The sequence below is a fragment of the Sus scrofa genome, chromosome 13, assembly GCF_000003025.6.
Source record: "Sus scrofa isolate TJ Tabasco breed Duroc chromosome 13, Sscrofa11.1, whole genome shotgun sequence".
Classification (NCBI taxonomy): Eukaryota; Metazoa; Chordata; class Mammalia; order Artiodactyla; family Suidae; genus Sus; species Sus scrofa.
In genome coordinates this window covers 108,023,339-108,048,123 of record NC_010455.5, presented here as the reverse complement: position 1 = coordinate 108,048,123, position 24,785 = coordinate 108,023,339, and the positions used below count along the sequence as shown (strand labels likewise).

The following is a 24,785-nucleotide window of genomic DNA, read 5'->3' as shown; positions in this document are numbered from 1 at the left end:
GTCAAATCAGAGCTGTAGCCGCCGGCCTATACCACAGCTCACAGCAACTTTGGATCCTTAACCCACTGAGTGAGGCCGGGGATTGAACCCATATCCTCATGGATGCTAGTCCGGTTCATTAACCACTGAGCCACGACGGCAACTCTGGTATTTTATCTTTTCTTTTGGAGGGGAGCTTGGAAGGCAGGAGGAAACGTTTGTTTTCTCCGTTTTGTGGCTTTGGGTTAATTTGATTTTACTTTCATTCTACATGTTTATTTGCTCTGTGTCCTATTTTGCCCCTTTTGCGACATTCCTGATTCTACGTGTTTCCAGAATTTGTGTTCTGTACTGAATCCTGTGATGATTCTTTACATTCAGATTGATTTAATGAGTAGTTCATGCATAAAAAATGGCAGCAAAAAGCAATAGAAAATCAGCTGCTAGTTTCAGCTCTTCTTTTCACAGAACCTACCTGGAAATATGTCAGAGTGGGAAGTTATAGTGTCATTACAAAATCTAAATAAACATTATTTCAGTAAGGACAGATAACTATGTTATTCTTTTGAGGATGTAATTTTTGTACAAATTTAGTATATGTGATATATCCCATTTACTTTTGTAACTTCAAAACTTTGTTGCTAAATCACGGCATCATCATTTCTGGAATATTGGAATATCTGGTTTATATCTGAAAAACCTTTAAGCAATTTCTATACGGGCAGGAAAGTGTTTTTTGGAGATGTGATTGACCTTTGGTTTCACAGTATTTCAGTTAGACAGAAATTGGATAAACTAGATTTATTTTGGTATGTCCTCTTAATATTTATGATCATTAATAGAATATCTGGTTAGCTTTTTACAAAGAAATAAATATGCAGTGCCTTCAGGACTTAATTTCAAATTTTTGTCCTTTTACTTTACATGTATCCTCTTATGAAATCTGCTCAAAATGCCATAATAAAAGCAACTCCTGTTCAAATTCTGAAATGCTAGAAGTTAAGATCTGGATTTGATATTAATTACAAGTGAGAAATCCTTCCTTAGTTTTTGTTCTTAGCCACAGCTCTGGTAAAGCTGTGGTTTAGCTACATTGCCTCCAGACATGTATATTGATAAGAGATTTTTAAAAAATCACTGTAGCATTAACTGATATGTGAGTTGAATACGTTTTAAACCAAATGCGTACAAACTTTACGTCATTATTGTTCACCTTAAAATAATGGCTATAAACATTCTACTAATAAGTAACTCATTAAACTTTTATTACAAAATCTCTAGAGTTAAACAACAAGTGCAGTGCTGCTCGAGATTATCCAGAAGGCTTGGAATAAACCAAGACTTAGTAATGAAATCATTTTGCAATTACAGGGTTGGTAAAAGCAGGTCTGTGCCTCTTTAAACAGGATACCTGTGGATTTGGGGATGAACCTGGGGATAGTTCTGCATTTAGAGGAAATTTAAAAATAATTATTATTTTTTTCTCCTTGGAGTAAAATGTCTTCCATATATACATGGGCAAATACTTACTCTGAGAGATGTAAAACAATTCTTTTTGTTATGTCAAAAGTGAATTGTTTTAGTCCTGGAAGTTCAAGGTAACTTTGGAAATAGTTCATGACTCTTTGGCTAGAGATCACTCATCCCCTCTTTATCCTTTGAGACTTCAGTTGATGGTCAAGTCAGTGGTTTTCTTCACCCTTTTAATGTTTGCCCTTGCTTTTGAGAGTGTGGATCGCCTACTCTAGATATATTATGAATGAAACTACAGAAAGGGCTTTTTTTAGGGTATGATTTTGGCAAAATTGTTATCCACGGAGAAACAGTTGAGCTTTTGACTTCAGTATATATTTTTTTAAAAGTCTTACGCTAGTTAACACAAAATCTGCACTTTCACAGGCATCTCACCTACTCCCATCTCTTTTAAATTGTTCTTGTGTCATATTTGCTCTCAACCATAGCTGATTTCCATCCTGTTTGGTTGGACAAATAGTTGTGATTGACTAGCGTGGCTTTCTTTGATATTCATTTTTAAAGATGATCATTGGGAGTTCTCATTGTAGCTCAGTGGGTTAAGAACCCACCATAGAGTCCATGAGGATGTGGGTTCCATCTCTGGCCTTGCTCAGTGGGTTAAGGATCCTGCACTGCCAAGAACTGCAGGGTAGGTTGCAGATGTAGCTGGGATCCAACATTGCCATGGTTGTGGTATAGTCTGGCAGCTGCAGCTCTGATTTGGCCCCTAGCCTGAGAACTTCCATATGCCCCAGGTGTGGTTGTAAAAAGAAAAAAAAGTGATGATTTGAAGGAGGAAAAAAACCTCTTAAGCCAAAGAAAATAAACATGAACAGAGGAACTCCAGATTCAGCAAACAATTTTTGAATGCCTACTATGCATCAGATTCTGTACTAAATGTTTCCTTGGCAGAAGCCCAGCCCATCATAATTGAACAAGTCACTCCCATCTCTAGTACCATCCTTGCTCTTTTTTTCCTACAAAGTTCCCTTCCTTGTGTATTTCCTGTATAATGAATTGCATTACCATCTGTCCAGTTGCTCAAGCCAAAACATGGATCATCTTTGACTCTACTCTCTCCCACACCAACCATGTCTGATTTATAGATCCTATATTCTATCAAGCCTCTGGTTTTTGCACACAATGGTCTCCCTACCTGGGAAATCTCCCTTTCCTTTCCATCCTTATCAAGCTTCTATTAACTTCTCAAGTTCTCTTCTTCCATGACATTATCTCTGCCTGACTTTTCTAGTCACAATTTAGCACTGCTTCAGTTTTGTCCCTCCATAGCATCAGGCAAATAGATACCAAAGAACTCAAAGCATTGTGCAGCACCTGAATCATTTGCCTAGTTTCCGTGATAGAATGAACGACACTTTCTAAGAGCTGACATAGCTGTACCCTCAAAGTGCAATGTCTTGATTGTGTTCTATCTGTGGTGGCTGTGATGTTATCTAATGCTAAGCATATTGCCTGAAATAATCAGACTGGATTAGTCAGCTCAGGCTGCTATCACAATATACTGGGTGGCTTAAATAGAAGAAATCAATTTCTCACAATTCTAGAGGCTAGAAGTATGAGATCAAAGTTTCAGCTGACTTTGTTTCTGATGAGGATTCTCTTTCTGGCTTGCAGATGCTGCCGTCTTACTATGTCTTCACATGACCATTTCTAGGTGCATGCACACAAAACTGCATACCTGGGGTGGGGAGAGGGAGAGAGAGAGGAAGAAAGAGAGAGAGAAAGAGGGGAGGGAGAGGAGAGGAGAGGAAGAAGCAAAAGGGTGGTGTTTAGCTGCTCTGGTGTCCTGTCTTCTTATAAGAACACTAATCCTATTGGATCAAGGCCGTACCCTTATAAACTCATTGAACCTTAATCACCCGTTAAAGGCCCTATCTCCAAATATAGTCACACTGGAGCTAGGGGTCCAACAAAAGGATTTGGGGGTAACTCATACATTCAGTTCATAGAACAGATATTTAATAATTGTTCAGTAACAGAATGAGTGAAAAAATAAAAGAATAAATGAAAGAATGAATGTATATAGGATTATGTTACTCTGAAAGAGATTATAAGGGATGAGGGCTGAGGTAGGTCCATGGAAAAACCTAGAATCTGGATTTTATTTATTCAGTTTTCAACTTTTTTTTTTTTTTTTTTTTTTTTTTGGCTTTTTAGGGCCGCACCCAGCATATGGAGGTTCCCAGGCTAGGGGTGGGATTGGAGCTATAGCTACTGGCTTATGCCACAGCAATGTGGAATCCAAGCTGTGTCTGCGACTTACCCCACAGCTCACAGCAATGCCAGATCCCTGACCCCACTGAGCAAGGCCAGGGATCGAACACACATCCTCACAGATACTAGTCAGATTTGTTTCTGCAGTTCCAAAACAGAAACTCCCTTTTTTAAAATTTTTTGAATTAAAATGTTGATTTACAATGTTCTGTCAATTTCTGCTATACAGCAAAGTGACCTATCTCTCTCTCTCGCTATATATATATATATAAAATCTTCCATCATGTTCTGTCACAAGTGACTGGATATAGTCCCCTGTGCTGTTCAGCAGAATCTCATTGCTTATCCACTCTAAATGTAATAGTTTGCATCTACTAACCTGAAACTCCCAGTCTATCCCACTCCCTCCCCTTCCCCTTGGCAACCACAAGTCCGTTCTCCATGCTCCTGGGTCTGTTTATGTTTTGCAGATAGGTTCATTTGTGCCATATTTTATAAGTGATATTATATGATGTCACTTCCTCTTTCCAACTTAATTCACTTAGTATAAGAATCTCTAATTGTATCCATGTTGCTGCAAATGGCATTCCTTCATTCATTTTTATGGCTGAGTCATATTCCATTGTGTATATATACCACACCTTTGTTGTTGTTGTTGTTGTTGTTGTTGTTTTTTAGGGCCGTATTCGTGGCTTATGAAAGTTCCCAGGCTAAGAATTGAATTGGAGCTGTAGCTGCTGACCTATACCAGAGCCACAGTGATGCCAGATCCAAGCTACATCTTTAACCTATACTACAGCTCATGACAATGCCAGATCCTTAACCCACTGAGCGAGGTCAGGGATCAAACCTGCATCCTCATGGATACTAGTCGGTTCATTACTGCTGAGCCACAAAGGGAACTCTGCACATATCTTTTTGAATGAATGTTTTGGTCAGGATATATGCTCAGGAGTGGGATTGCTGGATCATATGGTAGTTTGGTATTTCGTTTTCTGAGAAACCTCCATATTGTTTTCCATAGTGGTTGTATCAATTTACATTCCTACCAACAGTGTAGGAGGGTTCCCTTTTCTCCGCGCCCTCTCCAACATTTGTTATTTGTAGACTTATCAATGATAGCCATAGAATCTGGATTTTAGACATGTGGAATAAAGTCTTAACTCTGCCACTACTGTGAGATCCAGGCAAACTACTGAAAATCAATTGGTTCTTTCATTTTTATTTGACTAATGGGCTGATAATAACTTCCACATATCATTAGTTGTTATGTAGTTGAAATTAAGTAAACAGATATGGTAGACTTTTTTTTTTTTTGTCTTTTTAGGGCCACACCCATGGCACTTGGAAGTTCCCAGGCTAGCTTCAAATCAGAGCTACAGCTGCCAGTCTATACCACAACCACAGTAAGTTGGGATCTGAGTCCTCTCTGTGACCTACACCACAGCTCGTGGCAACCCCGGATCCCTGACCTACTGAGCAAGGCCGGGGATCAAACCCACATCCTCATGGATACTCGTCATATTTGTTTCCACTGTGCCACAATGGGAACTCCTGGTAGACATTTTAAAGAAAGTTTTTAAAAGAGAAAAACTCAAAGATAGTATTGTAATCAGGACCCACCTTTCTGAACTCTATTTAAATAATTTTAAGGTAAATCTATTTCCCAAAAAGGGTACTTTTGGAGAATCATTTCAGTTCACATTTTAGAGAAATAAGATATTTTTGAGAATATGGTTTGCAGACCAAAATAGACAGTTAAGTAAACCGTATACATCAAAAACATCAATTGTATGATTTCCCCCAAACCAGTATTGATTCAACAAAGAAAAACTTTAAAGATTATACTAGAGTTTGGCAGTAACTTCCACCTTGCAAGGCATGTGACTTGTGTCTAACGAAAAGACTTTCAAAGACCGGGGAGTGCTTGATTGTCTGTAGGACCTGAAAGTAATTAGTGATAGAACATTTTTTTTTCTTAGGTTTATAACTTTAGAGTTACTGATTGAGTGAAGAATAATTTTAAAAAATTCTGTTGTTTTGAGATGAGGTTTTCTTTTACGTTTCCCTCTGAAGATGACCATTCTGTGATAACAACCAGAGCAGAAGAGAGCAGGCTTCTGGCGGGAGATTTCCCAGGCTCAGATCCTCCTCAGGGTTCTGTGTGCTAGTTGACTGATTCAGGAAACATGACTAAATTCACTGCTTCTCAGTTTATTTATGTGTAACAGGGTGATAATAATAACCTATCCAATTAGGGCTGTTGTGAGAGTAAAACATGACACTGTATGTTAAAAGCTTTCTGAAGAGCCTTCCATCTGGTAGAAGAGCTTAATAATAGTGAAAAGTAACAACAAAAGCTTGGCTAAAACAAGATTTAGCCCAGGGTCATTAGATAGGGCAAAAGCCAATTATATTTTCTTTATTGAATTTTATAAATTATTGCTCTGTCTCCCACTTCTTGTTTCCTAGAAGTTTAGTTATCTCTAGGATGGTCTAATTATATGACTGTGTTTATTTGAAAAGGAGGCACTGATGGCTTCCCAATTAACTATTAAAACAAGGAATTAGGAGAGATTCAGACATTTTTTTAAAGCCAAAGAGTAATTTGAATGTCATATGAATAGTCTTTAAATGCGTCATTGGAAAAAGAGAGTGAAGTTTTGTTTCTTTGATTGCCATTAACACATTTTCTTTGCCTATGTTTTCATCACTGGCTATCCTAAAACTCTGCAAGTGGATGTAAGTCAGTTGATGGTACACCTCTTAGGTACCTGGTACACATAATAGGTGCCAAACCCTCTGTCGGACCTATCTTACCCAGAATTTCTCCAGATTACTTCAGTCAGTGAAAATACCGGGTATGAACTTGGCTTTTCTTTTTCTTCCCTCAAGCACACACGTATTGAGACATAGAAAAATAATGACATGAGTGGACAGTAAATTTCTCTTATGTTCCGTTAAATAGATGGGAAGGAAAAGAAGAAAGAGATTTTGCTGGAGTCAGAAATTCATTAAATAATTTTGATGCAGTGCTTTGACAATACATTATACTCTAGCAATGTAATCCTGAAATGTGATATTGCAATGAATGTGTGCCTCCCTATATCATTTTAAAAGAAATAGTTCTCACATTTGTAAGTTTGATTTTGAGTTCTTCAGTGATGCCTTACCCATTGAAACATGCAATCTATATGTTAACTGAAACATGAATATCCACTAAAACAACAACTACCACAACATCATACTTTCAAGATACGGAACAACTGAGTTCAGAGTTAGGAGGCTGACAATCAAATAAAGTATGTTTGGTAATATATAAAAATGGGGTAATTTGGGAATTTAGAGATAGGTACCCAGTACCTTTGAGTGGCAGTATTTCTCACCTATTTCTCTCTAGGTTTGCTTGGGCCAAAAATGAATTTTATTTGGTTTGACATTGAATTCAGAGAAAATGTTTATTCGCTGATGAAAAAGCAAGTTTGCTTGACAAGTTATGTATCTTAAAGCTAGATAACTAGGAAGTAAGACATTTGCCTTAATAATTCTGAAATGAATTGATTCCCATAGAATTATTATTCTACCAATTATCCAAAAGGGTGTCTTTAATAGGCCATTAGGAAAGAAAACATGTAATCTAATAGTAAATGTATAATATCATAATGCCTTATATTATGAAGTATTTATTATGTTTTTGCAATATTACTAAAGGCTGGCAAATATAGTTTGGATATTCAGCTTTCTTACGTGAGGAATTAAGAGGTGAGAAAATGCCAAGAGAAAAAGTGAGCCTTAGTTAATAGGACCTGGCACATGATTGTCATTAGGCCTAAGAAGATGTTATGGATTCTCTTAGAACTATGTAATGAAATCAAGAAAAGAATATGCAGTTTATGTTATCTTGTGCTTCCAGAGTACGTAGCAGAAATGAAATATCTGGTTGTTAAAAAAAAAATAGTATCCTGAAATACCATGAGCGACTCCTCATTTTGACCTAGGCTCAAGAGGGATCCTTCTTTTTTTGTGAAGAGGTCAGAATCCCACTGCCCTCACCCACGTCTGCTCTGTCACCTTATACTTTCTTCCGTGAAAGATATTGATGAAGTTCAGCCTATTCACGTATCTTGTTGCTGATTACTAGAGGTTATTCTAATATTTCCAAAATGTTGTTGAAGATATGTGCAAGTCTGATATAAAACATTTTTAAAGTTTCCCCAAATATCAAGAGTCTTTTGTTTTACTCCACCTGCCTTGGTGATCACCTAGGATTTGCATGTGAGCCACTCATTATTTGAGAGTATATTGGGTGATTTTCTTCCAGTCCCGCCAAATGGACCACAATGTTTCTTTCGTATTTATTCACCCCTGCATCTGCATGATTATTTCTTCCCTCTTTCGTTGCTAAATCAATAGTAAAACTTGTGGGTTCAAAACATGAGATGTTCAAGAAAGACGGCCCTTTTTTAAAAGATGTGACAGCTGGCTCCGGATTTGGTCAGTCAGGGCAGAGATTCTTTACAAGGCTTTGTTATCCTAGAACACTTAGTTGGGACCACTGTATTGGGATATTCTGTTCTCTAAGCCTTGTCCTTGAGGATAAGTTTGAAGCAGTGAGCAGTAGTAAGAAGCAGCTAGTTCAAATCTATCTTAGGAGAGAAAAGTTGGTTCAGCTTCCTTGTTCCCTAGTTCATTCAGTGTCATGATATGGAGAGAATTTGTTAAAATATTGGTTTGGTAGGTAGTATGGAAAAGTGGGGACACTGAGAGCATTTGTACACAATTTCATTTGAATAATAAATAAAAATTTTATTAATGTAGCATCTTCTCAAAGTTTTTTATATCAATAGAATCATTCAATAATTTTGACCAAGTAATTCTCTTTATACATAATTCCATCCAGGAATTTAAAAAATGAATTAGTATTTCAGCCAATTACTGAAAATTTAGTAAATAAACACTTTCCTCATTTTTGCTTTGGTACCTCTTTTGGCCTTTCATGATATAGCGGAAGCTGAAGTTAGGTGAATTTTTGTACGCTTTTAAAGAATATTTTCTACACGATAACTAGTAGGATCGTTAAGCCAGAAAAATTGCAAAGAGCAAAAAGCTGTCAGTTATCATTATGACAAAGCATGATATAAGAGGATTTGGGTGTGTATTTGGAGCAAATTAATATCAGCAGCTACCTGTTAGGTTGTCATTTCTTTCAAGTTCATATTTGATATAACAAGATTTTAGTACAGCATGAGATGTTTCACAGTACCTTTGTTATAAAGGGGCTTTTGCTTACACTTATAGAAGGTGAGCAAACATTACAGAGAAATAGTTTCCTTCACAGAGCAGCTCTACACCATAATGTGAGCTGAGTCCTTATGACCAAAGGAGAAGATCTCAGAGATACCTTCTCAGAGGAACATTCATGGCCAGGAACAGGACATGTTGGCTTAAGAACAATTGAAACTTTCATCTGTGATTGTTGCTCATGCCTCCTCCCAATAGCGACTCCTTCTAGATCCAAACCCTATCACACTATTAAGCATTATCCAGTCACCTTTCAGACCACAATTTATTCCATCAGTTAAATGTCACTCAAGACACAGACAATAATTTATACCTCTCAACCTGATCCTAAGAAATCAGTTGAAGAATGTCACCTGACACAGAAACAATGTCTCTAGAACTCACACTGCACAACCTTACACACACACACACACACACACACACACTTTCTTATATTTTCTTTAGATGGTCATTTGGAATCTTAATTTTGGATCTAAGCATTTTGGATGTTTGGCCTTGATGTTTTCTTTGGGTAACCCATATAAAGCCTGGTGCCTTTGGTTCCACTTTGGCAGACACTATAAAAAAAGGCACAGTAACCCCCTCCCCCAAGACAGTATAAAACAGAATAAATCTTTTTCATAAACACCAAAGGGAATTCCATTTATATTGTCCTTTCTATATACACTCTTTTATTCTTTCAATATCTCATACACCCAGCAGGTGCTGCTCTTAAAGATTTTCCTCTCTTAAACACTATCCTCATAATCCAGGCCCCTTCCTCTTTTCTATGAAATCATGTAGATGAGCTTACTCAATATGAACTTTTTTCATTCTAGTATTACCTAGTAAAGGTTACCCAGCATCTGAATTTGGCTGACAAACAAGGACCCAGCTTTTTTTTTTTTTAAGTTTTATTGAAGTGTAGTTGATTTACAAAGTTGTGATAATTTCTGCTGTACAACAGTGATTCAATCATGCACATACACACATCCATTCCCTTTCAGATTCTTTTTCCACATAGATTATCACAGAATATTGGGTAGAGTTCTCTGTGCAGGACCCAGCTGTTGATCCAGGAAAAAGCCTCCTTCCTTCCTGGGGACAGAAGGGGCAAAGGATGCTGATTATAGATACCTCCACTTTGCACTGTGTCTTGTTCCTGCCACATCCTTACCTAGAGTTTTCCTCACGCAGGGGAAATATGCATATGTTTTCTGTGGCGATTTTTATATTTTCTATGACTTGCATTTCCTGTTACTTTTGGCCAGTCAGCTCCTGTCCCAGGTCCATGGGAGGCAGGCATTTGTGTCTTCCTCCAAGCAGCTGGTTGGCAGTGGTATTTTCCTCTGACACCGCAGCTGACCTCCCAGACTTCCCAGGTGTGCACAGCATAGGAACCTCAATTACTTGGCATCCACAGGTGTGGATGATTTGTTTTTCTTTTTCTTTTTTTTTCTTTCATTTTTTTAGATTCTTGTGGGAGGAATTCAGCAGGTGCATGAAAGCAGCATAGAATCTCCTCCCTGGCACAGAGGCCAGCTGCCCTCAAAAAAAAAATGTTCTCATTGGTCTCGCAACACTGCCAGCTTGAATCCCTGTTTTCTTGGAAACTTCATCCAAGGGCAGGACTCCACCTAACCAATGATTTAGGATGAGTTCCTCTCAATAGATGACAAGAAGAATCTCCTTATATGAACCTAAGCTACAAGTCAGAGCAGGTAGCCTGGCTCTGCCCTCCTGGATCTTTTTCTTCTTTTTCTTTCTAATTTGAGCTGGCATCATTCCAATTACAGGAATATAGGAAACCCTGGACTTGGTTTCCAAAGAGATCCAAACCATATCAGGCTGCTGTTGATATAATCATTTCTGCACCTTTGACTGAGAGTGGATGTAGGAGCACAGATGGAAAAGTGGTTCTGTGCCAAGTTCTCATCTTGCCGCCGTCTCCTCAGGGAGTCACTAGTCCTGGGGCCCAATCAGGTCTTCTTAGGGCAAGGTTAACTTGGAGATTATTCCAGATCATGTCTGGCTTTGGTGAAGTGGGGGTAGAGGCTAGCGACAGTAACACGAAGGAACCAGAGTCAGAGAAAGAGATGACCAAGAGCCATTGCAGTCAGTCTGACGGCATAGGGGCCTGAGTCATCCAACCTGTTCCTCTCCTACCCTCTGTGACCTCTTAAAATTTGCACTGTGACTTCCCTTGGCTAGGTCATGATATCTGCAGAGATAGGTACATATATCTTAGATTCCTCAGCTTCCCTTTGTCATAGGCCATTCCCTAGTTTTTCTGTAAGGATCAAGCTTGGAGTTTATTTGATGATGTTTTTACTTGTGTGCACATAGTATAGGTGGGAATTTCCAGAGCCAGGGAGGCCATGCTGTTATTTGCCTTCTGAACCCTGTATACCTCTCTAAATGTAGACACTGGTCATCTATTCCCTTGAGCTGACACAAGGGAACACAATGCAGTGGCGACACATGTCAGAGGAGCATTTATCTCAAAGGACAGCAGATGGGATCTGTAAATCATACTTGGGGAAAAGGGGCGTCACATGTGAGTATCAGATAATCAGTAGACCAGGGTTTCATCCTGCATCTTAACCTTTTACAATGCAGGTATTTATGTTAACGTTTGCTGTAACAGTACTTGCTCAAGAGAACTGGTTGTCATAATCTAAAAGAGTAAGAATTAACCATTAAAATCAGTTTTACAGCTGTTATCCTTTTGTAGTGTCATTTCTTATGGTTGTCTTTAGCTATTGCTAATATTTTAATCATGGCATCTCGCGATAATTTAGTTCTTCTGTAATAACAAATGAGTGAGATTAACATCCTTATACTGAACTTCGGGATTGAGAGTGGCCAGCCATATGTCCAGCATTTGATGAGAATTTACTTTATATCCAAATCAATGTCCTTTTAAGAGATGAGAGGAGATTAAGAGTAGGGCTGTTGCCCAATGGATGATACTTAAAAAGAAAAAGAATTATCATTGTGTTTAATAAGAGAACTGACAAGCAATCATAATTCTTTCCATTAAGTAAATATGTTAGAAAAAATTTATTATGAAATGACACATTATGCAAGCCAGGAATCAAAGATGACATCCTTGCATTAAATACGGTAGATGCCATTAAGGAAAACAGTCAATATGTCACCAAGCCATGGCCTGTAAAAATTAAATTGATTTGGTAAATGTAAGTAAGATAGATCTGTTTGCTTTCATCATCAATTTTGAGTGGGTGAACAGGTGATGTCACCAACCTGGGAGCGATAAAGATGCAGGACCATCTGGAAAGGCAGGTGATGAATGGGCAACTGCTTTTGGATAGTGACAGTGCTGTGGTACTTTGTCACTTGGGATGCAGTACTTAATAACTTTTCAATACCATCATAATAAATTTCACTGCCTTATTAATATAGAAATGGTGAGTTATTACCATGATGGCGAGTGTAAATAACTGGAGATGCAGCCGTCAAAAGCTGATTGTTTGGGCATGTTTCTTTAAGCAACACAGTTGACTTGTGATAATCAACCTATGTCTATACCAGGAGAGTTTATTGCACTTGTCAGAGGAAAAAGTAGTATTATTCAAAATTATATGAAGTCGTAATAAACAAGTTTAATATATTATCAGACTTTTCCTGTAAGTTTCCAAACACAGGGCAGTAAATCATTTTTAATAATGTCTTTTCATGTAAAAAAATGTTCTTATACAGTAATAATGTCCTTTCTTAACTATTAACAAAACAGTCGACTTCTTTGTATGTGTTTTAAAGGGTATTTTTATTTGTACTTTTCAATCATTTTCTTTTGCAAATAAAGAGCCCAAGCAGGAACCTTAGAACGTTTCATTAACAAGCTCCAAAGTTGCTGAGTACAGGCCATGTCACACGTTTCCATTTTAATTGAACAGATGTACTTAAGAGTAAACCACAGCAAACGAACTACAGACAAAATTATAAACACGTGTCACTAAGAAGTAGGCAAGAAAGAGCCTCTGATGAGCATCTGTGTGTATTTTATGAAGCCAAACACTGCCACTTCATAAGTTTGTCGGTGATGTCTGCAGTTTAATGAGGAGAAACAAAATATGTAGATAGGTGTAAGTTGAAGGTGAATTACTAGATCAATCACTTAGCACCATTCAGGGCATCTGCCATTGTGTGGCGGGAAAATAATTAGATCGGGGATGCTGTTCTTATTGACATACCTTCCGTGTGTCCAATCTGGGAGGGAATATGGAAAACTTCCTCTTTCATGTCACTGTGGTCTTTATATTATTTCTTGGCCAGGCCGACTTTTAATTCTGACATTGTCTTTCAGGCTGCAGTCTGCCAGCCTCTTAAATGAAATGCCTCTCCACCATTTCTATTACTGCTGAAAAGAGAGCCAGCAGTCTATTAACAGGCAATAAAGTTCAGGAAGCCCAGGACTCATTTCTTGGGTCAGAGGTGAAAATTGCATACGAAATGAAACAAAGGTGGGCCTTGATCGCTCAAGAAGCAGCACCAGAAAGAACACACGTGCTGTTTGCCAGAAGTCTTCCACTTAAAGGGAAAGGAATAATCGTAATAATGTTGGCCGATGGAGTTAAGTACTCAGTTGAGAGAAATTATATCAATCTGACAAATACAGCCATCACAGGAGATAAAGTCTCTAATGACCTTAAATGCATATATTTATCATTTAATTCAACAAGCCAATTCCCATGGGCTTTTGACCAATGACATTTCCCTTAAAGTTTAGAAATTTTTTACTAGCCCGGAGAATAATGGCCATTTGTCAGAAGGTTCCAAAGCTCAACGCAGTTGGAAGCAAAGAACAGGAGGTGGGGGGAAGGCTAATCGAGTCTTTCCACCTCAGAGAATAGTTAATACGAAGTTTTATTGATGCAGGGGCTGCAGTATTTTGTGGCTGAACAGTAGGTGGCAGACATTGTAGTGAAGAAATGGGGAAATTTTAATCTGGGTAATTTTCATCCGATTTCATTAACTTCCAAATATGTCACCTGTGTGCACAGCACATTACTTTGCAAAAAAAATAGGTACACTAAATAGTTACGAAATGTGCTAGTTGAATGGGGAAAAATCAGAAGGAGGCTGCAGAAATAGAAGCAAAAAGTCTAACATTTCATCAGGTAAAGTGTGTGTGAAACAGGAAAGCCCAAAGAATAAAGGGACCCTTGTGTACGGTGGGCTTTTCCTCACTGTTATTCTTGGTCTCAACTTGATGAAGTGTATTAGTGATATGCACGAAGCTCTGCGACTCCTGTATCTCCCTTTGTGAGATTGTCCTCGCCTTTGTTTGTGCTGTCAGTCAGTTGTTCTTTCTCTTGGGCAGCCACTTTGGTAACCACAGGATCTACTTGCAAAGAGATTTCTGTAAAACCATATTATCCTTCAGCCCTTGACTCCTTCTCCCCACCCCCTTTCCCTCAACAATCTGGCTATTCATGTGGCCTGGCTCCCTGGCTTGCTGCTTTGTTGTCTGTCTAGTGGTTTGTGTTTTAGCAAGGCCAGGCGTGATAGTGGAAGGAACACTGGCCTGGGTGCCAGGGACCTTGAACTCCTGCCCCAACTCAGACTTGGGCCCTTGGAAAAGTCATCTGACTTTCTCCTGTGACATGTCACTGAGGTCTAGTCTAGCTCTGATTTTGAGTGTTTGAATGCTTTCTCATACACTTGGTACTTACTTCTTTTTTATCCTCATGGACCTCCTCTATGTTATCATGGTTTCAGAGATTTTATTTCTGTTGGGGCCTATGAACCCTGACAAATTAAGTTAAATTAAGCAGGAAATAGATGCTTCTTTTACAATTTCTCTTGTACCAAACTCAAATAATTGTGTTTTGTAAACCTGAAATCAAAGCACGTTTGATATGTGTGTCTCTTTCTGGAATTTATATTTTAGTATAGAAGGCAGCTTAAGACCTAAGCCTTGTTTTGAGAGGAAAGTAAGTTGGTTAGAGAGAATTCTGACTCTAGTCCTTGCCGTCTTTGAAAAGATACAGATATAAATTTTGTGTTTTCCCTGGGGTATGACTTGGTTCAGCCTCAACTGTCTACTAAGGCAATATTAAAAATACCCTTTGGTCCTCTCAAATGTAACACAGGTGTCATGGGCTTGTCTCTAAAAAAAAAAAAAAAAAAAAAAAGTTGCCGAGGACACTCACTCTAGAGACAAATGGAGTTGGTTCAAATTCTCTACCACTTGACTCGCTTTGTGACCTTGAATGAGTACTAAACCACCTTTGGTCTCAGTTTCCTCATCTGTAAAATGATAGTAGCAATAGGATCTGCCCAGTAGGACTTTTGTGATGATTACATTATGAAGCATTGTAAAGGCTTAGAATAGGGCTCAGTATGCCATAGTAAGCACTTCAAAGCAAAGTGATTTTAACAATCTTCATCACCATCACCATCATCATCATTCTGAAATTGAGGCTGCCCCTTGCATTTTTTTTTTTTTTTTTTTTTTTTGGTGAGAGAAGGATTGGGCAATTCAGTCTTTGGTGTTGCAGAAAGGTATCTCCTTTCTGAGTAAAGTGGGCAAGTGACCTTCCTAGTCCAGACATATTCAAAACACTAATGGATGATTACATGGTCCTAACTAAAGACTATAGTGAGCCTTACTAAAGAGTGCAGAGGATAATGTTTTGAATCTGATGAACTTCCACTCTCAAAGCATTGTAGGGTGGGGCTGAGAGAGATAAGAGGTCACTATTTAACCCCCTCCCCCAACCCCCTGCAAACATAACTGTCTCAATGTGGTCTTCCTTTGAAGGGCCCTTTCCCTTTACTCTGTTCAATCTTCCTTGGTTCTCAACATGCCTGTGTTTTGCAGACTCTATCCCCTTTAGTTTCAGCTAGAGTAAAGGGGTCGGTTTTCTCTTGTGGGAAGTTTGACCTCATCTATGGATTAGGGGAGATAGGTGAGCTTTTATTCCAGTGTATACTCTTCTTCAATGTGTTGTATCCTTTCCAAATAACCTAAGAACAAACACAGCACATGACAGCAGGTATCTTGCTAAGGTAGCCATGTCTAATCGTAAATAAGGAAAGCATACTCTGTCTATTCACATGGCTTTAACTTTTTCCATGGAAATAACAACCCTGACCATCTTGTGAATTTTCTTTCTTCCTGGTCCCTACTCCGTCAGTGAAAGTAAGTAGAATGGCTCTGAATCTCTGAGAATAGTGTCGTAACTAAATATATTGTGTTTAAGTGTGTGTCAGTTGAGTGGAAATACATACCCTAAACTTTGTATGTATTGTCATTTACTTATTCTTATTTTTTTCTTAAACTGTGGTACCTAGTGGGTCAGTGGGGTTCTGAGACTTTCTGGGCATAAATTTGTGATGATTACATTATGAAGCATTGTAAAGGCTTAGAATAGGGCTCAGGGATTCAAGGATCAGACTCTGCAGAAGATTCTTTTTGACTTCTCAAACTTCCCTTTATGTTCCCCATTACCTTTGAGCAATCTGAATGCCAGAAGCATCAAAAGTTTGTTTTTTCTCACAAAGAAATACCAAAATATGTGCTATTAGAAACTGAGGGTAAGCTCTCTGACTCATAGGATATTAGAAGGGATACTTGAATTATTTGGATTTATGGCTGAAGGTAACAAGAGTCCAAGGTTGAGTTTGCCTGAGTATGGTTAGGAGCTTCCTGAAGGAAGGCTTGTAGGGTGGACCAGAGGTAAGGGGCCTCTTCTTCCCTGGTGCACAGTTATGTTCTTCTGTCAATTCTCCTGACTATTATAGCATAACATTAACATGTTTTACCTTCCATAGCATGAACTAAATTGTCACCAAACTGCCGTATTCAATGATTCTTTACTTACACAAACTCTGCTATATCCTAAGATCTCTCTTGATGTAGAGGCCTCTGTTGAGAACAGTCTGGATTCAGTAATAGACTTAATTGGAAGGTTTAACAAAGTTAATAGGACTTTATTTTCTTTTTTAACTTAGAAAAGGCAGTAATCTCGAGAAAAACAGATGTTAATATGATTTTAACAAGAGAGATTTCACTTACCTTCCAAAGCATGGAAATTGTCCTTTGAAGGTGTTAATTCTATTAGAATATTGTCAGCAATAGAAAGGTTGAAGAATAGTTGAGTTTGGGAAGTGCCCTTGTGGCCTAGTGGCTAAGGACTCAGTGTTGTCACTGCTGTGGCTTGGGTCATTGCTGTGGCTCTGGTTCAGTCCAATCCCTAGTCTGGGAACTTCCACATGCCACAGGAGAGGCCAAAAAAAGAAAGAAAAAGAAAAAAAAGAAATAGTTGAGTTTGCTAATAGATGAGCCAGGGTGGAAAAATATGGAAAATAGTGCCTGATGAAATCATGAATTGTTATGATTGGAATTACAGAGTTCCATATGGACCCCTGAAGACTGGTTTGTCCAGAACATTATAAAGGGTATTATGGTGAGAACATTATAAAGGGTATATAATGTCACTTGGTGAGCTTGCCTCAAAAATTGTTCATTTGAAGTTTGATTCCTTACTCAACCACCATAACTGATCGATAGAGACACGGATCTCCAATTGGCTTTAGTTTCTGCTCTGCAAATCTCCCATGAACCTCACTGAGAGTCTAAGACACAGTAGTATGATTGAAGAGTTTGAATTCCCATGTATAGGCCTGCTAAGCACCTCCGAGCACAGATTTCTGATTGCAGTTGTCCAAGAAGGCTTGAGGTGGGGAAAAAGGTCATTTTGCTCTAGGTTTCTATGGGATAGATTGGAAAGTGCTGTGACCAGGTAAGGTAACATTTAAAATATTAGGACTTTTAAGTAAAGAAAGTCAAAATTGTTATGTGATGTCATTTGGACATAGATAAACATGACCTTCTTTAACTGAATTCTGGTAGACTAGATTTAGTGGATGGGTTGGGGCTGAAGGATTAGTTCATTCTACTAGAGCAAGAAAGTTTAAAAGGAAGTGCTAATTGCCACAATGGGATGTTAGAATTCATTACACAAGGTGGAAAAGATTGAAAATATAGCATGCATCAGATGCTATTTCCATCATCAGTGGCCCCTCACCAAAGCGCTGTCAGTTGTGAATTTATTCATCATCATTTGAAAACCACTTTTGTTTTCAGCCTCCTTATAATTTTTGTAGGTTTATTCTAGTCTCGTGGAAAACTTTATCTGTGTTTACTCTCTCATGCATTAAATGGTTTCTATTCATTTTAGTCTACAGCCGAAATACTTCCTCCCTATGAGCTTAGGAGTCTAGGAAGGGCAGAAAGACTATTATCTTTTTATCTTCTTGTCCATTGTCTTGATCTTCTGTTTAATATAAAGAAAAGGTGATTTTCTGTGGCTCTAGACAAAGGATACCCTTCTTGAAGTAATAACACAATGTAGGAAACAGGGCCACTCACAGGCAGATTACAAAAATGTTGGAAAGAAATATGTAGTAATGAAAACTAGTCCATCTAAGTTTTTCAAAATGAGTGACCCTGTATTTTCAGGAAGAATGAAAACATCTATTTAATACAAGTCCTTTGGTCATTGAGATGTGTCAGAAACCTTGCCCTTTATTCTGAAGTGCCATTGTGTTAGCGCTGAAATGTAAAAATAATAAACAGCTGACATTTTAGGCACAGACTAAACATCAAGCAAATGACATTACATAGGAGCTCTTGAGAGAGTTACAAGAGACGAGATGCCAAAGGAAGTGAGAAGTGGTCACAGAATCTTCTATTTGCAGTAGAGGAATTGTCAGCATAAAGTGCCCTTTACACAGTTTGTCCATTAGGGGGGTTTTACTTCAATGGAAAATTGTTTTTCATTTTGAATTTATATAATAGCATTATGAAGGTCCGAAGATAAAATATGGTTCCAAACTTCATTCTTATTTTTTTGCTCATCATTAATTAATCGAATATGTTAAGTCCACAAGCATGTTTTGTGTGTCTACCTCATGTCCTTTCGTCCAGCCGTGGAGGACAGCAGCGACTAATGCCAGTCTTCTTCCCCCCCACCCCTTCCTTTTCTTTCTTCCTCTTTCCCTCTTTATTTTCTCATTTCCTTTTTGCTTACTTTATATTTTCTTGCCCTTGGCCAAGTGTAATCCCATTCTTTCTACCTAATAGTTTTGGTTACATTAATTGTGTATCCATCTAATATGTGTCACTTTCCTTTGCAGCAAATGGGTACAGGATTTGACCATCTGGGGGACAGTTAGTCATTTTGAGGATGCAGGTGGGAAACACACCTGTAGTTAGTCACTTACGGGGCATTTGTCTATACCGAAATTATTTGCAGGTGTTAAGCATGTGCTTATGAAAAAGGGAAATAGGTATTTGAGGTCCAGGGGATAATTTGCCTCTTAATTTAATATTATTTTCTCTCTTCCCTGTCTCTTGATTACTTGGAGAACAAATGCATATAGTTTTAGCTTAATGTCCTGAATGACTGCAAAGAGGAGATAGAAATGCAGCTTTCGATGTTTTATGTGGTTCATAAAAGCATTCTCTCTGGCTCCAAGGATCCATTTATATATAAGCTTTACAGAAACAATGCTCTAAAGTTTTCTAGTTTTGAAGGCAAAATTGCTCATTAAAATCTGTGATATGTAGCATTTTAATGAAATTTAGCCACATTTTAAAGGCTATTGTTATATAGCTGTTAGCTTTCCCAGCGTTCCTAAAAAAGAACAAAATGATCTAAACTATTTGATGATTACTAGTGAGTGTTGGTAAACTTTTTAATGAGCTTTCGTGAAAGCATATTAACCACATGTCATGTACCATGGCATTAAAAAATAGAAAGAGTAGGATATTCAGCAACCAGCATCTCAATGCTCTGTTGACATCAAATTTGGCAGATTTTGAAAATTCTGTGATCATTTTTCTCCTTCTGTGACACTACGCTTGTTCATTCTTCAAAAACATTTGCCTTAGCATGGGGAATTATAGATAATTTGATGCAACAGGTTTAAGTTACCATTTTCATAGTGAAAAGAATAGCTTAGCATGATCCCGATTTTCCTTGGTTTCCTCCCATTCTCGAAAGAAGCAGAGGTATTCACGTTTCTTTGTCTAACAGTTTTATAATGTCTTAAGAGATTAACAGTGAGCATGAATGAGGGCCTACGGATTAGACAACAAAAAGCCTGGGACGTCCACTACCTTACTTGCAAATTTTACATTTTCCAGCATTGCTGAGAGAGTATAGAAACTAAGGAAAGATAATAAGTACCAGAGTCTCAAAAGTGTTTAGTGATTCAAAAAATTCAGATGACATGTCAGAACTGACAGACTCATGGAACGGTCTGTGGCAGGGCCCACTTTTTTGTCTTATGTTAAGCTCTCATACTGAGTGAATGCAGATGTTATCACGGTACCCCAGACAGACAGTCAGTGAAATGTGACAAGCTGTCAGCAAAGTTACACTACGTTGATTTTGTTAAAATATCCACAAGCTTTATAGTTTCTCTTTATATAAAAAACCCTTACCTCATTTAGTCGAGAGAATGGAAGCTGTTGGGGAGATCAGTTGTGCTTTCATCATCCTCAGACTACCTTGGGCTTTTCCTCCAGGGAAATTTCACTTAGCAAATTAAGCAGTAATGCACCCCAAATAGCGAATCCCAAAGTATCTCAGAGTAAATTTTTTTTCTCTTTCAACTTGTGCTGTAATTCTTTGTTCAATTTCCATTGCACCTCAACACTTTGGCAAAGGATGTTTCACGAGCAGAAAGAGTGAATTTTCTTCATGTAGATTGGGAGCCAGGATGAGAGGTTAAAAAGCTGAAGGGCCACTTTAACCAAAAAGCCTTCCTTTACGGAAGTTTAGGCATGGAAAATGAAAATGTGAGCTTAATCAAAAACTACGATCTTTGCTTCCACTCTTTTTATTTTTAAACACTGGAAATTAACACTGGCAAGAGAAAAAAATCTCTGTTGAAAACAAACATTTGAGGAGTTCATGAAAATCAATTCTGTTCTCTATATACGGTTAGACATTCAGATTTTTCTTATAAGCTGGGAAAAATTTAAAAAAATAGGACTGAGGAATTCTAGAGAATTTTCAATGCTGTAACATATTTATATCTAAAGATAAGTCTTGCTTATTAAGTGATCATTTTTGACATCAACTTCAGATTCAATTTAACTCAAGAATTTAGAAGTCAGAACAAGCAAAACAATAATTAATTGAGCAAAATAAAATAAAGAACATACATTTGGAAACTGCAGTCTTAACTGTTTTGCTTTTGGTGATATTAATGATATCTTTTAAACTAAGGAAGACATCAGTTTTGACAGTTGAGTTTAACATGGTGGAGCTTATTTGTAGCCTCTGGCTTCAATAATTGCTTGCCTTTTACCCTATGTGGAGGGGCTCCTGTTGCATATAATTTATTTAACTCCAAATTGCAAATTATTTGGTAGAAGATTAGTTTGCAATCCTGGTTTCTACAAATTAACCTCTGTTTATATATTCACTTTTGGAAATTAAAGGTGAAAGGAAAACACAAGCCACACTTGTTTTGTTCGATTTATATTGTCACCGACGACATTAACATACAATGAGAAACTGTTCTGTGATTTTGAAAAATGAAATGTCAAGACATTTTGAAGATAGCATCTAGCCCAGTGTTTTTGTAAAACTCAGAACTAAATAATCAAACGAAATTATGCATATGGAGGAAATGATTTAGAATATGTTTCGCTGCTAATCGCACTCATGCTGAAGTTTTAAATTTCATCTGTCTGCTCAGATCTATTGTGAGCCATTAAGTGGCTTCCTTTTTTCCCGACAAATTGAATGCTGCAACTGCAAGGAGCTCTTTTGTTCTTTTAATTCAGTCAGCATGGAAATGATTTTCTCATTTCAGGCCCTTTTCTGTCCTCTCTTCATTGTGTCAATAAAATAGAGTTGTGCAGAGCTGCTCTAATCAGCTTAGAGTGCTAATTCATTGCTCTGGGATGCTATCTGTGTTTGGCTACAGGTGGGCACTCTAAGGGGTCAGTCTCCAGGGGAGTGTAATTGTGTGTCTCCTGGGGCTTGTTTGCAGAATGACCTAAAGCTGAAGCCCCAGCTCGGGAAGGGGGGAAAAAACTGAACAAACATATGCCCACGCAAACATATACAGCTGTATTTTCATGGCGACTATTCACTTAGTCTGACATCCTGAGATTCTAGCGACATTCTTGGCATTCTACCTCTTCTCAGTCTGCTAGGATTTAGCCATAAAAATGAATTCTTTGCTATTTTGCACACATTTCCTAAGGGTATGGCTATATAGTATTTCCAAGATACAAGTAAAAGGCTAGGCTAGGATTTAATATGTGGATAATATGACCAAACTAAAATTAAAAAAAGAGAAACAGAAACTGCCAATTTTGGAAAATATATTCTTTTGTGTCTTGTGAAAGTAGCATAATACATAAATATGAAAATATTATGAATTAGTAAATTAAGCTTTATGGGCAGGGAGGAATTTCTGGCAGCTTTGGAGGAGAAATAATGATCAGTTGTTTGGAATAAGGGGAAAAATTGCTAGGTATGAGGTTTTTGAGAATTAGCGTGTCCTTGGGCAGTCTTGGGGGGATGGCAAATCTTCCTGGGATTATTGTCTGTGAGTATCAAAAACATGTTGTGAATATGATCTTATTTACTAGGTTTGATATTTTTGGTGTTAGGATTAAAAATGTCATAACACCTTCTTTTAATTTTTTCCTAAACTATTTTTTTATTTTTTTCAAAAAACCCTACTACATTGGGGTTAAATCCACTCTCAATGGAAAATCTTCAGGACTTACTCAGGTCATTATTTAATAACCTTAAGTCGGTTTACAGAGTAGAAGGAAAGAAGTGATAAAAGATTTCAGCTCTATGAAATCTACCAGTTAGCTATAGAAGAACTGAGCAAATATTCTCTTGTTTGTTTAAGAAACTTAATACTTGTACAATATATTTTTAAAAAATGTGTCCTGCTTATTAATAAAAGAATTAGGGTTAAATGCTATATCACTTGAATATTTTGAGAAGAAATTGTATAGTCTTATTGTAATAAATTTTAACTGGTTCTAGCAATGTCCATTTACAGAATTTACATTGCTATATATGAAGTTTGGTGTCAGGACAATAATTGGTTTGTAGAAATACAAAATCTTAAGATATATATATATATATATATATATATATATATACACACACACACATAATATATTTTTTGGAAGGAAATAAGGTTATCTTTCACGTGTTTAGAAGACATTATTTGGTTTTAATTCTTCTTCTTTTCCTCTCCAATTAATATTTCAGCTATAAACAAAGCTGGTTTTCATGATCTTGTAATACTGCTGCTTCCTGGAAAAAGACTGAACTTCACTTACCTATTTACATTTACTTAGGATTAATTCAGAGTTGTATCAGGAGATGAAGGAGAAAATGAAAATGTGGCAACTTGTAAAAAATGATCACTTCTTTGTTTGTTTTTATTTATTCCATCTAAAAATCTTTTTACATTGGGCTCCAAGTCAGAATTGTAAGTCTTTAGTCTTCATGAGAGCAAGATTTCCTTTTAAATTGTTGGTTAACTATTAATACTTTTCTGATATAAACAGCTATATTTTCAGGCAAAAGTAATTTCAATGTTATTTTCTAAAATTGATGAAGCAGTTTATTCATTTAATTTTGTCTTTTAAAGATGCTTTTGTTCTTACTTCCTATTTTATCTTCCTGGAAATTTTTTTTCTTTCCAGATAGCTGAATTTGAGGGTCTTTTTTTTAGCAATGGCTCTTATAAATAGTTAAATCCTTTGTACATGCTTTAGGCTTATGTAGTATGAATCATTCAATGGGGAGGAAAATAAGCAATGTTTCAATAACTTCTTTGGTAATTTTTATCACCGTAAGAATAAATTTTGACTTCTTAGAAAGAAGCAAAATCAACGGTATAACTTCTCTTTTGCCAGGAGAGTGTAAATCATCTTAGCTCAGTTTTGGTTCAGATAGCAAAGCTCTAACCCTCATTCAGTTCAAATGACCTACCAAAGAAAGCAGAAAGCAATGAGACTGTATGCTTGAAAGGGACTTTTTTTCTTTCCTTAAAGAAATTGCATTCCCTCCTTAAGTCATCTATTCCACTAATTCTCTTCTTCATTGAGTATATTTGTCATAAGATAAATCTTGGTGAAATGATTTGTCCTGAGGCCCTGTGGCAGAATGTGCTGGGTAGGGCTCTAATTCCTATTGGATAAGATGAAGTTGGCTTATCTTTGCTATTTATTAAGATGGTCAGTTCCAAGGTTTAAAATGAGGTTGATGATGATCTTTTCATTCCTTGAATGAGTAGGACCTGAAATTAGATATTAAAAATATGAGTGAGTAGTAGAATAACATTGTTAGATTGTTTTTTCTTTTACCACCAACTTTTAAAGTCATAGGTAGGATGCTTTGGAGAAAAAAAATACAAGGGGTATTTTCAAGTGTGTGCTTTGAGTTGTTAAGTAGAAAACTCTACAGTTAAACTATCACCATCATAGTCAAGGAGATAATCTCATAATAAAGTTAGCTAATTACCTAGATAGTCACTTTAACATGTGATTCCTACTCAGTTGTAAACATCTAGCCCACATGTGTCATTTCTGGTATAAAAAATGCTTTGTATAATTTTGCCAAAAATAACCAGCTTTAAGGAATTATTAGCTTAACCTTCTGAGATATCTCTTTAAATGCTGTCTGGTAATCTTTTAGTAGAACTCAATTATTTGCCACCTTACAGGACAATCTACTTGTTTTTAA

General features: G+C 37.2%; 1 protein-coding gene across 5 annotated transcripts in view; it reads left to right on the top strand.

The window, feature by feature from the left end:
* MECOM (MDS1 and EVI1 complex locus) overlaps positions 1 to 24,785 on the top strand; it is a 582,930-nt gene that overhangs the window by 288,013 nt on the left and 270,132 nt on the right. The window lies entirely within an intron of this gene.